Here is a 10,932-nt window from a genome sequence, read left to right as displayed (position 1 = left end):
AAAGAAATGCCTGAGACTGGGTAATTATAAAGGGAAGAAGTTTAATTGATTCACGGTTCAGCATGACTGGGGAGGCCTCAGGAAACTTACAATCGTGGCAGTAGGGGAGGCAGGCATCTTCTTCCCAGGGCGGCAGGAGAGAATGGAGAGCACAGGAAAAACTGCCTCTTTTAAAACCATCAGAGCTTGTAAGAACCTCCCTCACTATCATGAGAACAGCATGGGGGAAACCGCTTCCATGATCCAAACACTTTCCACCAGGTCCCTCCCTCAATATCTGGGGATTACAGTTTGAGATGCAATTTTGGTGGGGACGCAAAGCCAAACCACATCTGAAGCTAGATATGTCTATAGGTCCTCTATCTAGGTAATGTATTTGTAATCTGGTGTGCTGATGGGGAACATATTTTGGAGTAGACATTCCAGCACTTGTAGGCTTAATGAAAAAGTAAGAGAAAGTAGAAATGGTCCTTCGTCCTGAAATATAGTTGTCCTTCTCATTAATCAAATCTTATTCATGATTTAGCAAAAAGAAGAGACACATAGAGGTAAATCCCTTAAAGCTGAAAAATGTTTGGAAGTGGCAATTTTAAGACATTTTCCTCTAGTACAGTGTATCCCAGCCTTAAGTGTTTATGAGAACCACGTGAAGTTGTGTAAAAACTGTAGCTACTTCTGTTTCATCAGCAGGAATTCAGATTCAGAGGGCCTAAGGGAGCTCCCAGATTTTAATTCTTAACAAACTTCAGGATATTCTGAAGCACGTGGACTTGAGAAACCCATGGTAATCCCAAGATCCACAAAGCCCAGTATTTCTATTTTGTTTAGCAGTAGCAAAGCTCTCAAAAGTATATATAACACAGCTCTGGAGCCTAAAATTTAAGACGGAGAGGAAGAGTATGAAAGAAATTGCAAGTAGCTGAATAAAAATGGCTGTCTGAATTGTGAGGGCTGATTGTTTCTCAAATAGTGTATATCTTTGGAAATATGTCCCTTGATCATTAACATTAATGGTGGGTAGCTGGATATTTCAATGACATGCTTTGTCAATTACGAATGTTTGTACACAAATAGATATAATTCAGTATTTTGGGAAACATAAACATCCATCTAAAGAGGTAGTATTTGAATATGTTAACAGAACATACAAAGATGGAAATATTTTTGTTTCTCAACTTACAAGGCATGTCTATTTCTGCTACAGATTTTCTGAAGAAAACATGTTTAATATTTTTAAACTATCTGCTTATAGTTCATAAAGTGCTGCTTTTTAGAGAATTGAAAACAGTAACTAAATATAAAGTTATCTCACAGTTTTCTGGATATCAGCCATCAAAGAATAGTTCCTGAGCCAGAGTAGCATGTGGACTTTATTGACTAAATCAGGACAATATTAAGTAAGAAAAAAAATCAGGCCAGGTGCTGTGGCTCATGCCTGTAATCCCAGAATTTTGGGAGCCCAAGTCGGGTGGATCAGGAGGTCAGGAGATTGAGACCGTCCTGGCTAACACGGTGAAACCCCGTCTCTACTAAAAATACAAAAAAATTAGCCGGGCGAGGTGTCAGGCACCTGTAGTCCCAGCTACTCAGGAGGCTGAGGCAGGAGAATGGTGTGAACCTGGGAGGCAGAGCTTGCAGTGAGCTGAGATGGTGCCACTGCACTCCAGCCTGGGTGACAGAGAGAGACTCTGTCTCAAAAAAAAAAAAAAAGTTCAGTTCACCCTATTAATTGTGAAGCTAATAAATGAAGCAATGTAGACGTTAGGTAGCTTACCAAAGCTACTCATGTTTGGGCCATTTCTACTTTTACTTTTTTTGGGGGGGCTTTAGGAGTGCTGAAGTGTCTTCTCTTGAACATGTTCCACATCAGCACATTCAGCTGGTGAGCAGACTATTCTGGTCTAATTACATCCATTGCAGTTGTTTTCCCACCACCAATTCTCTCATTTTAATTCTTTTTATTTTATTTTATTTTTTTGAGACGGAGTCTAGCTCTGTCGCCCAGGCTGGAGTGCAGTGGCGCCATCTGGGCTCACTGCAAGCTCCGCCTCCTGGGTTCACGCCATTCTCCTGCCTCAGCCTCCTGAATAGCTGGGACTGCAGCTGCCTGCCACCACGCCCAGCTAATGTGTGTGTGTGTGTGTGTGTGTGTGTGTATTTTTAGTAGAGACAGTGTTTCACCTTGTTAGCCAGGATGGTCTCGATCTTCTGACCTCACGATCCGCCTGCCTCGGCCTCCCAAAGTGCTGGGATTACATGTGTGAGCCACCGCGCCCAGCCTCATTTTAATTCTAATATTGTCTTAACACACCTTGCAGATACATTAGTTCAAAATCTGGTCCTCCTAGCAAAAATTAAATTTTTTTTATTATTTGCAATTCCCAGTCGCTATTGGGTGAAATGTATGCTCCTGCCTCCTCTTTTATTAGGTATTACTTGCTGTTATTTATACCACTGAAAGATTTAAAGGCATTCTGACTTACTAAAGAGAATAAGTTTAGGATGTGTGAAATATGTTGCATGTTGTAAAAGACAGAATAATGCTGGAATGAATAAACTTGCTTAGTATAAACAGTTCACAAAGTACAGTATTCCTGTTTTGTTCACCAATAGTTAAGCTCATAAAATGCACGCTACTTAGCCCTAGTATCTAAAATTTAAGAAAAAGATGGAGAACTTGAACGGAATTGCGTGGGACTGAATGAAAATGGCTGTGCATATTGTGAGGGCTGATAGAAACTGGCCATTTCAATTTTACTCTGCACCATATGGGTTCAGAGTTAGCATTGTCTTCTGAAGTAACATCATCTTAAATGTCTGTTTGGCATTCATGAAAGCATGAAGGTTTTCAATTCTGGTCTGGCCATGCTACCTTGATATACATGTTGCAGATGAGAAATTATGGCATACAGCCTCTGCCAAGGTGGAGGGAAATTGTGTTTCTAAAATAATAAAGGCAAAGATGAAGGCATGTCTGAAGCATTTTTGATATGTATATCCAATGTTTTAAAATTCTGGGCAGACTATCAAAATGTAACCCTATACATAACCCTAAAAAAGCATAAACAGACTATTTCTTTTTTATTACCATTTTCACTTATTTTCCTCCAACCTGTAAACACTAAGAACATTTTCGGGGCTTCAACATTTATAAAATTACATATCCTAGATGCTTTCAGTGTAAATTAACCTCTAACAGAATCCTAGAAGCCCAATTTAAGTGCTCAGAATTCTATTCCGGGTTCTAGTAATATAAAATATGAAGTTTCCAGTAAACTTAAATGATTCCTATTGTATGTACCTGAGGTATAAAAGTCATTGCCTTTTATGCTCAGGTTTAGCTTTCATTCGTTTTAGTCCATCTGCAGAAATTTGGAAAGAATGGCATCACAGAAATGCCAGTTGACTTACAAGGTTTGACCACTTGGGGGAAACAATCTTAAGCAGGATGAGAATGAGTGTGGTGGGTTGGGGAGGTGTGGTGGGTGGGGGACTGCCTGGAAACCAGAGAAATGAGAATAGCTGAGGGAGAAACTTTCCTGTGGGCTTTGGCAATTACTGCCAGAGCAGTTGTTCCACATGTGCAGTTTATAGATGTGGGACTTCAGGAACATATACATGAGAAGGTGTTGTTCCTCCAAGTGACAGCTTAAGACACACGTACCCACATTTTCACCAAGTCCATGCATTCAAAATCAAACCTGGCATGTACAAATTAACCCAAAATTCAAGAATGATGCTTTGTCCTTAAAAATTATCTGGTCAGCTCCTGATGACTTGGTCCCAAAATACCACATGCACCGTGTGAGGGATGGCCACTGAGCATGCTTCGTTGTCAAGCTGATGACTGCATTATTCAGGTAGAAATGGAGAAGCGTTTCTAAGCCCCCAACTTAATTTTCTATGACTGTTAATCATTTTCTAAACCAAATTATTTTATGACACGAAATTCTAATCCTAAACGTAATGCATTACAGTGCAGTATTGGAGGTAGATCTCAGGATATTTATCATCTCAGCCTACTCACCCTGCATTTTTTGACTTCTCTGTGTCTCAGTGCCTTTAACACTGAACCCGTTGATAGTGTCCAAATCGAGTTGTCAGCGATGAAGCGGGGAGAGGAGAGCTATTCACGATCTAGAGAAGTATCAAGGGTCAATAATGAAATGACAGGGTCATTTATGACAATCAATAATGAAATGACAATGAAGTGAGGAAGGCAGACAGTGGCAAACTGTCAGCATTTTGGTGACGTTTTCATCTTCAGCTGTGATAGGGTGATGCAGAGTCCAGATGGGGATGAATGGAAGCCAATAAATCAACAGGCATAAATGATCAAAATACTACAGAATACTTACTTGTTTATGCTGCAAAACTCACTAATATTTTTAGACTTCACCCACTTGGCCACTCAGTAACATTCATGCAGTTGACTGATCTTTTTCAGAACCACAAGCATTCTAGATGACACTTTGCATACCTTATTTTATTAAATATTCCTAAGAAGACTGTGTCAGCTTGTATTTTATCCCCACTTTTCATGTTAAAGAGACTGAGGCTCAGAGAGGTAAAGCAACTCACCCTACGTTACACATTCAGGTCTGTAGGACCCTAGAATCCTAGACATTAACCAGCGTGATTGGTTGTGTCTTTTATACCATATTGGAAAGGAAGTGAAGACATTAAAGGGGATATATATGGATGGTGACAGGGATTAATAGAGTGGGTGTCTCTAGGCAACATAAGATCTTTTTAAAGGAATAGTTGAGCAAGCAGTCTAGAAGCACAGAACCTTGAGGTCGGGTGGGAAGTGTTAATAGATGACAAAAGACCACATGCAGAGATAAGAGAACATTGAGGACTGAAAGAACAGGAACTGAAAGAACATCAAGAACTGAAAGAGCAAGTTATTTGGTGCTTCATTCAGATAAATGGTGACATCACCTAGATGGTGTTCTCCAAATGCGTGTATAAGATGAGCCATTGGAGTATGAAGGAAATGTTAGAATGTTAATCTAATACTAGTTACATAATATTAATTATGAACAATAAATATTAATATTAAACATATACATTGATCCTAATGGTGGTGGCAGCTGCTACTGTTTCTGCTCTTCTGATTTTCTCCTCCTACTACTTCTTCTGATTATTCTTTCTATTCCTCTCCTTTTTCCTCTTCTTCCTTCTCCTCTTTCTCCTTATTCTTCCCCTTTTCTTGAACATATATGAAGCAATCATGTATAATGAACATTTCCCAATATATCCTGAAAGATAAGCAGAAATTTTACAACATAGAAGGGTTGATGGTATATTGTGGTTTACCTGAGCCTAATGCAGTGAATTTATAAATTACAGTGTCTGGTTTTAACTATAGTAACCCTTTTCCAATAGACCATTTTCCAAATGGTTCTACAAGATTACCGAAAAAACTATGGATTCACAAAAATTAACAATGCCAGAATGAGCAAAGAAGACAATGGCAGAGCTGCTGTAATTTCTGCTTCTAGCACAAGTGCTTGGTCGGCCCCATTAGAAAGTAAAATACAGATGATTAATCCCACCAACATATTCATACCATATTGCTTTTATTGAGAACACTCATGTTTTTATACATTAAAAAATAAAATAATATGAATTTATGTTATTTTGTTGCTTCTTGAGATTTAGATTCATGTGTGGCCTTGGAGAGAGAGGCCTAATAGATGTGGGATGGGACGGAGCATTCTGCATGGGCCGTGGCAGCCGTGGAGGCAGATTTCAGAAATCAGCATCCTTGGTCCAGCAAGTGGAATAGGTGGTCGAAGTAGCCAGTTATCAGCAAGCAAGCACATATAACATTTGTCATAGGGGGCAGGCCGAGGTGGTAGGCAGTGATCCTGAGCATCATGGATGTGCTAGTCTATGCTTCACACTTCCCAGAGAGTCAGCAGTGGATTGTGTGAGGAGAAGTTTGGATTTCCATTTTCCTTTAGGCCAAGAAAATTTGTTTCCCCCATCCATGGCTTTTAGATGGTAGAAAAGTTTACTGGTTTGAGTTATTATCTTCTCCCTCCCTTCTAAAGAGATATTCAAGTCCTAACCCCCAGTGCATGTAAATGTGACAGATACTTATTTGAAAATAAGGTCTTTGAAAATGTATATCAAGTTAAAACGAGGTGAGAGTGGATTAGGGTAAGTCCTAATCAAATGACTGATTTTCTTCTAAGAAAAGGAAAATGTGGACACAGAGACAGACATGTAGGGGAGAATACCATGTGAAAATGGAGGTAGATGTTGGAGTGATGCATCTACAAGCCAAGAAATGTCAAAGATTGCTTGCAACCATCAGAGGCTAGCAGAGAGGCATGGAACAGATTCCCTCTCAGAACCTCCAGAAGTAACCAACACTGCTGACATCTGGGTTTAGGATTCTAGCAGCCTCCGTACTGTGAGAGAATAAGTTTGTTTATTTTATTTTAAGTTCCAGGGTACATGTGCAGGATTTGCAGTTGTTACATAGGTAAACCTGTGGCATGGTGGTTTGCTGCACCTATCAACCCATCACCTAGGTATTAAGCCCTGCATGCATTAGCTGTTTATCCTGATGCTCTCCCTCCCCACCCTCTCCACAGGCCCCAGTGGGTGTTGTTCCCCTCCCTGTGTCCATAGTTTCCGTTGTTTTAAGCCATTCAGTTTGTGGTAATTTGTTTTGGCAGTCCTAGGAAACTAATATAGAAAGGTAGAGATTAGCTCTCTATTTTAGGAGGAAGTTCATTGATTTGACCATTACACATCACCATTAAAGGTCAGATTCCAGGCTAGCTATATGAACTTGGATGTGTTACTACTATACTTGGACTTTAATTTCATCTAGAAAAGGAATGGGCTAGAACCTTGGGGCAATTTCAAGTTTCCATAAATTTCTTGAAGTCAAAAATTGTGTACTTAAATGTGCTCCTCTTTCTCTTCTTTCCTCCTAATAATAAAACAATGAGTTATTATATGCTACTTTGTTTTGAGCAAGAGTTAAAACATAACTAGATCAATACATTTTAGACCAGGGGTGCTCAAACCTTAGCATGCATCCGAGTTACCTGTAGGCCTTCATAAACACAGAGTGCTGTTTCCCCCATCCAGAGTTCCTATTTAATAGGTCTGGGAAATTGCATTTATAACAAGTTTTCAAGTGATGTCGATGCTGCTGGTCTGGTTGCCACATTTTGAGAAACACTGCTCTAGTATCATGTTTTCTAAGCACCTTTCTGATTTTAACCAGGGTCATCGTGATGTTCTTGTATGATAGTCAAGTGAACTAGTAGCAAGGCAGGGCATCTACAGTTAGGGCTGCATATATGTTGGTTGAGTTGGTGGGAGAAGATGATGGCATTCTCTTCTGATTGCTTCTATTTGGTAGTAGAATAGGGAGTCATCAGATGAGAGTGAGGAGGGCAGAAAGAAGTACAGGATGTTTGAAAGTAGAGGACGAGCTGTGAAACTGTCAACATGAAGAGGGGAAGAATCAACTGATGAGAAAATGTGGTAAGTTTTCTGGGCAGTTCCTAAGGCTTACAGTCAGTGGTTTAAAGTGGGACTGGTTAGCAGTGTGACTGGTTTTTAATCGACCATGGGGGCTGCTTATGTGCAGTCACGAAGTGTGCAGAAATTTAATTTAACTAGAGTTGGGCTTTCGTCAGGCAAATGCAATGAAGTATGATGTCAAAAGAGTTGAGGATATACATAAAGAAATGACAATGGTGATAGACCATGGGCTAAGGTGGGAAGGGAGGGAAGTGATGTCTGGGTGGACAGTGAAAAGGTGACCAAGTTAATGGACTAGATTTGAAGTTGGGATGAACAGTTGTTGAAATTGGGGTACTGGAAATTTAGGAGTCAGTGGTTAGATGCTTAGATTGTGATTTTTGTGGACAACAATAATGTCAGTAAATAAATCACTTAGTTGCCTATAATGACAAACCTAACCAAGACTGTCTTTGTGGTTAAGTCTTTTATTATTTATTTACTTTTTTTTTGAGATGGAGTCTCACTCTGTTGCCCAGGCTGGAGTGCAGTGGCGCGATCTCAGCTCACTGTAAGCTCTGCCTCCCGGGTTCATGCCGTTCTCCTGCCTCAGCCTCCCCAGTAGCTGGGACTACAGGCGCCCGCCACCATGCCCAGCTAATTTTTTGTATTTTTAGTAGAGACGGGGTTTCACCGTGTTAGTCAGGATGGTCTCAATCTCCTGACCTCGTGATCCCCCTGCCTCTGCCTTCCAAAGTGCTGGGATTACAGGCATGAGCCACCGTACTCAGCCATAAGTTTTTAATTTAATTTTGACACTTATCAGGAAACCGCCAGGTAGACAATCCAAGACAGTTACTTACTGTTGCCATCAATAACTCAGTTTTCCCTCCCTTTCTCCCTCTTTTTTATATAGTGATGGATGCAGTTTGTTTGCATATTTATTTTATTTTATTTATTTTTAGGACATTGGGATCTATGTTCATAAGAGTGATTGAACTACATTTTTTTTCTTTTCCTGTAATATCCTTCTAAGGCTTTGATTTAGTCATACCCTAATCTCATCAAAGAAGCTGTGCTGTTTTGTTTTTGTTTTTGTTTTCTCCAGTTCTCTAGAAGGCATTGTATAAGATTAATGTGGTTTTTGTTTGTTTGTTGGTTTTTGTTTTTTTCCCTGAGTGGCTGGAAAAATCCCATGGTAAAGTCATTTGGGTCTGGAGTTTTCTTGGTGTAATGTTTCTTAAAGATTTAAATTTATCAATGCAGTTAACTCTTGAACAAGGTGGGGGTTAGGGACACCAACCCCCATGTGGTCAAAAAACTATGTATGACTTCTGAGACCCCCAAAACTTAACGATTAATCAGCTACTGTTAACTGGAAGCCTTACTGATAACACAAATAGTTGATTAACACATATTTTATATGTTATGTGTATTGTATACTGTATTCTTACAATAAAGTAGCTAGAGAAAATAAAATGTTATTAAGAAAATCGTAAGGAAGAGAAAATGTATCTACTATTGAGTGGAAATGGATCATCATAAAGGTCATTTTCATCTCCAGGTTGAGTAGGCTGAGGAGGAGGAGGAAGAGTTGGCCTTGCTGTCTCAAAGGCAGCAGAGGGGACAGAGGTGGAAAGAGAGGTAGGAGAGGCAGGCACGTTAGGTGTAACTTTACAGAAATACAGTAATTTCTGTCTGACTTTGCACTTTCTTTCTCCAAAAATGTTTCTATATGGTACTAATACTTCATCCACCATTTGCTTCAGTTTCAGTGCCTATATCATGGAAGGGTCCATGTAGTGAAAGAAGTCAAAGGCAGTCCTGAATAATTGGAACCCTTCTGCCAAACTGTCTAATGTCCGTTTGTTTTCTGGCACCACTTCTACGACTTCTTCCCCACCGTCTGGTACTGATTGAGAAGCATTCATTTCCATAATGTTGTCTTCTGTTAACTGCTTGCATGTGATGTCTATTAGCTCTTGCATTTCTCTAAAACCCATATCTTGAAATCCTTCAGTCCCTACTTGCTTTCCATATTCACAATCTCTTTTATGATTTATTTGATTGGCTCTGTCATAAATCCTGTGAAATCATGCACAATCCCTGGACAAAGTTTTCTCCAGCGGAACTCTGTTTCAGGCTTGATGACTTTCATGGCTTTTTCTAAAACAACGATGGCATCTGCAATTGTTTAATTCTTCCAGACTTTCATGATGTTTTCTCTATCAAGGTTCTCACCCATGGTGTTAAAATTTTTTCCATAGAGTGCCACGTGCAATGAGCCTTAAAGATCCTATGACCCCATGGTCTAGAGGCTGAATTAGAGACATCGTGTTTCGGGGTATGTAGACCACTTTGGTGCCTTTGGTGTTAAACTCATGGGGTTCTCGGTGGCCAGGGGCATTGTCCAATATCAAAAGAACTTTAAAAAGCAGTCTGTTACTCTCAAGGAACATCCTGACTTCAGAGACAGAGCATTGACAGAATCAATCCAGAAAAATGGTTCTCATCACGGCCTTCTTGTGTACAACAAAAAGACTGGCAACTGGTGTTGATCTTTTACCTTCAAATCTCAGGGGAAGGCTTGACATGGTGGCTCACGTGTGTAATCTCACTGCTTTGGGAGGCCAAAGTGGGAGGATTGTTTGAGGCCGGAAGTCCAAGGCTTCAGTGAGTCATGATTGTGCCACTGCACTCCAGCCTGGGGAACACAGTGAGACCTTGTCTCGAAAACAAAACAAAGCAAAACCAACAATGACAAAAGTAACAAAAACTTCAGGGGTTATCAGCTTTATAGGTAAGGACAGTCCTGATCATAAACTCAAATGCATTTGCACAAAACAGTAGAGTTAGCCTATCCTTTTCTGCCTTAAATCCTGGCGTTTTCTTCTCTTCCTTACTAATAAATGTTCATTGTGACATTTCTTTTTTTCTATAATAGGGCACTTTTATCCACATTAAAAACCTGTTCAGGTAGATGTTCTTTATCTTCAACCATTTTCTTTTTTTTTGAGACAAGGTCTCACTCTTGTCCAGGCTGGAGTGCAGTGGTGCGATCTGGGCTCACTGCAACCTACGCCTCCCAGGCTCCAGTGATCCTCCCAGCTCAGCCTCTTGAGTATGTGGGAGTACAAGTGCATGCCACCATGCCTGGCTTTCTATATATATATATATATGTGTGTGTGTGTGTGTGTGTGTGTGTGTGTGTGTATATGTTTTTGTTTTGTTTTGTTTTTGTAGAAACAGGGTTTCACCATGTTGCCCAGGTTGGTCTGAAACTCCTGGGCTCAAATGATCCACCCACATTGACCTCCCAAAGTTCTGGGATTACAGGTGTGAGCCATTGTGCCTGGCCTATCTTCAATCATTTTCTTAATGGCATCTGGGAAGTTATCTGTTGCCTTTTGACTGACAGAAGCTGCTTTTCCTATT

The sequence above is a fragment of the Trachypithecus francoisi genome, unplaced genomic scaffold (assembly GCF_009764315.1).
Source record: "Trachypithecus francoisi isolate TF-2019V2 unplaced genomic scaffold, Tfra_2.0 Lachesis_group11, whole genome shotgun sequence".
Lineage (NCBI taxonomy): Eukaryota > Metazoa > Chordata > Mammalia > Primates > Cercopithecidae > Trachypithecus > Trachypithecus francoisi.
This window is presented reverse-complemented; position numbering follows the sequence as displayed.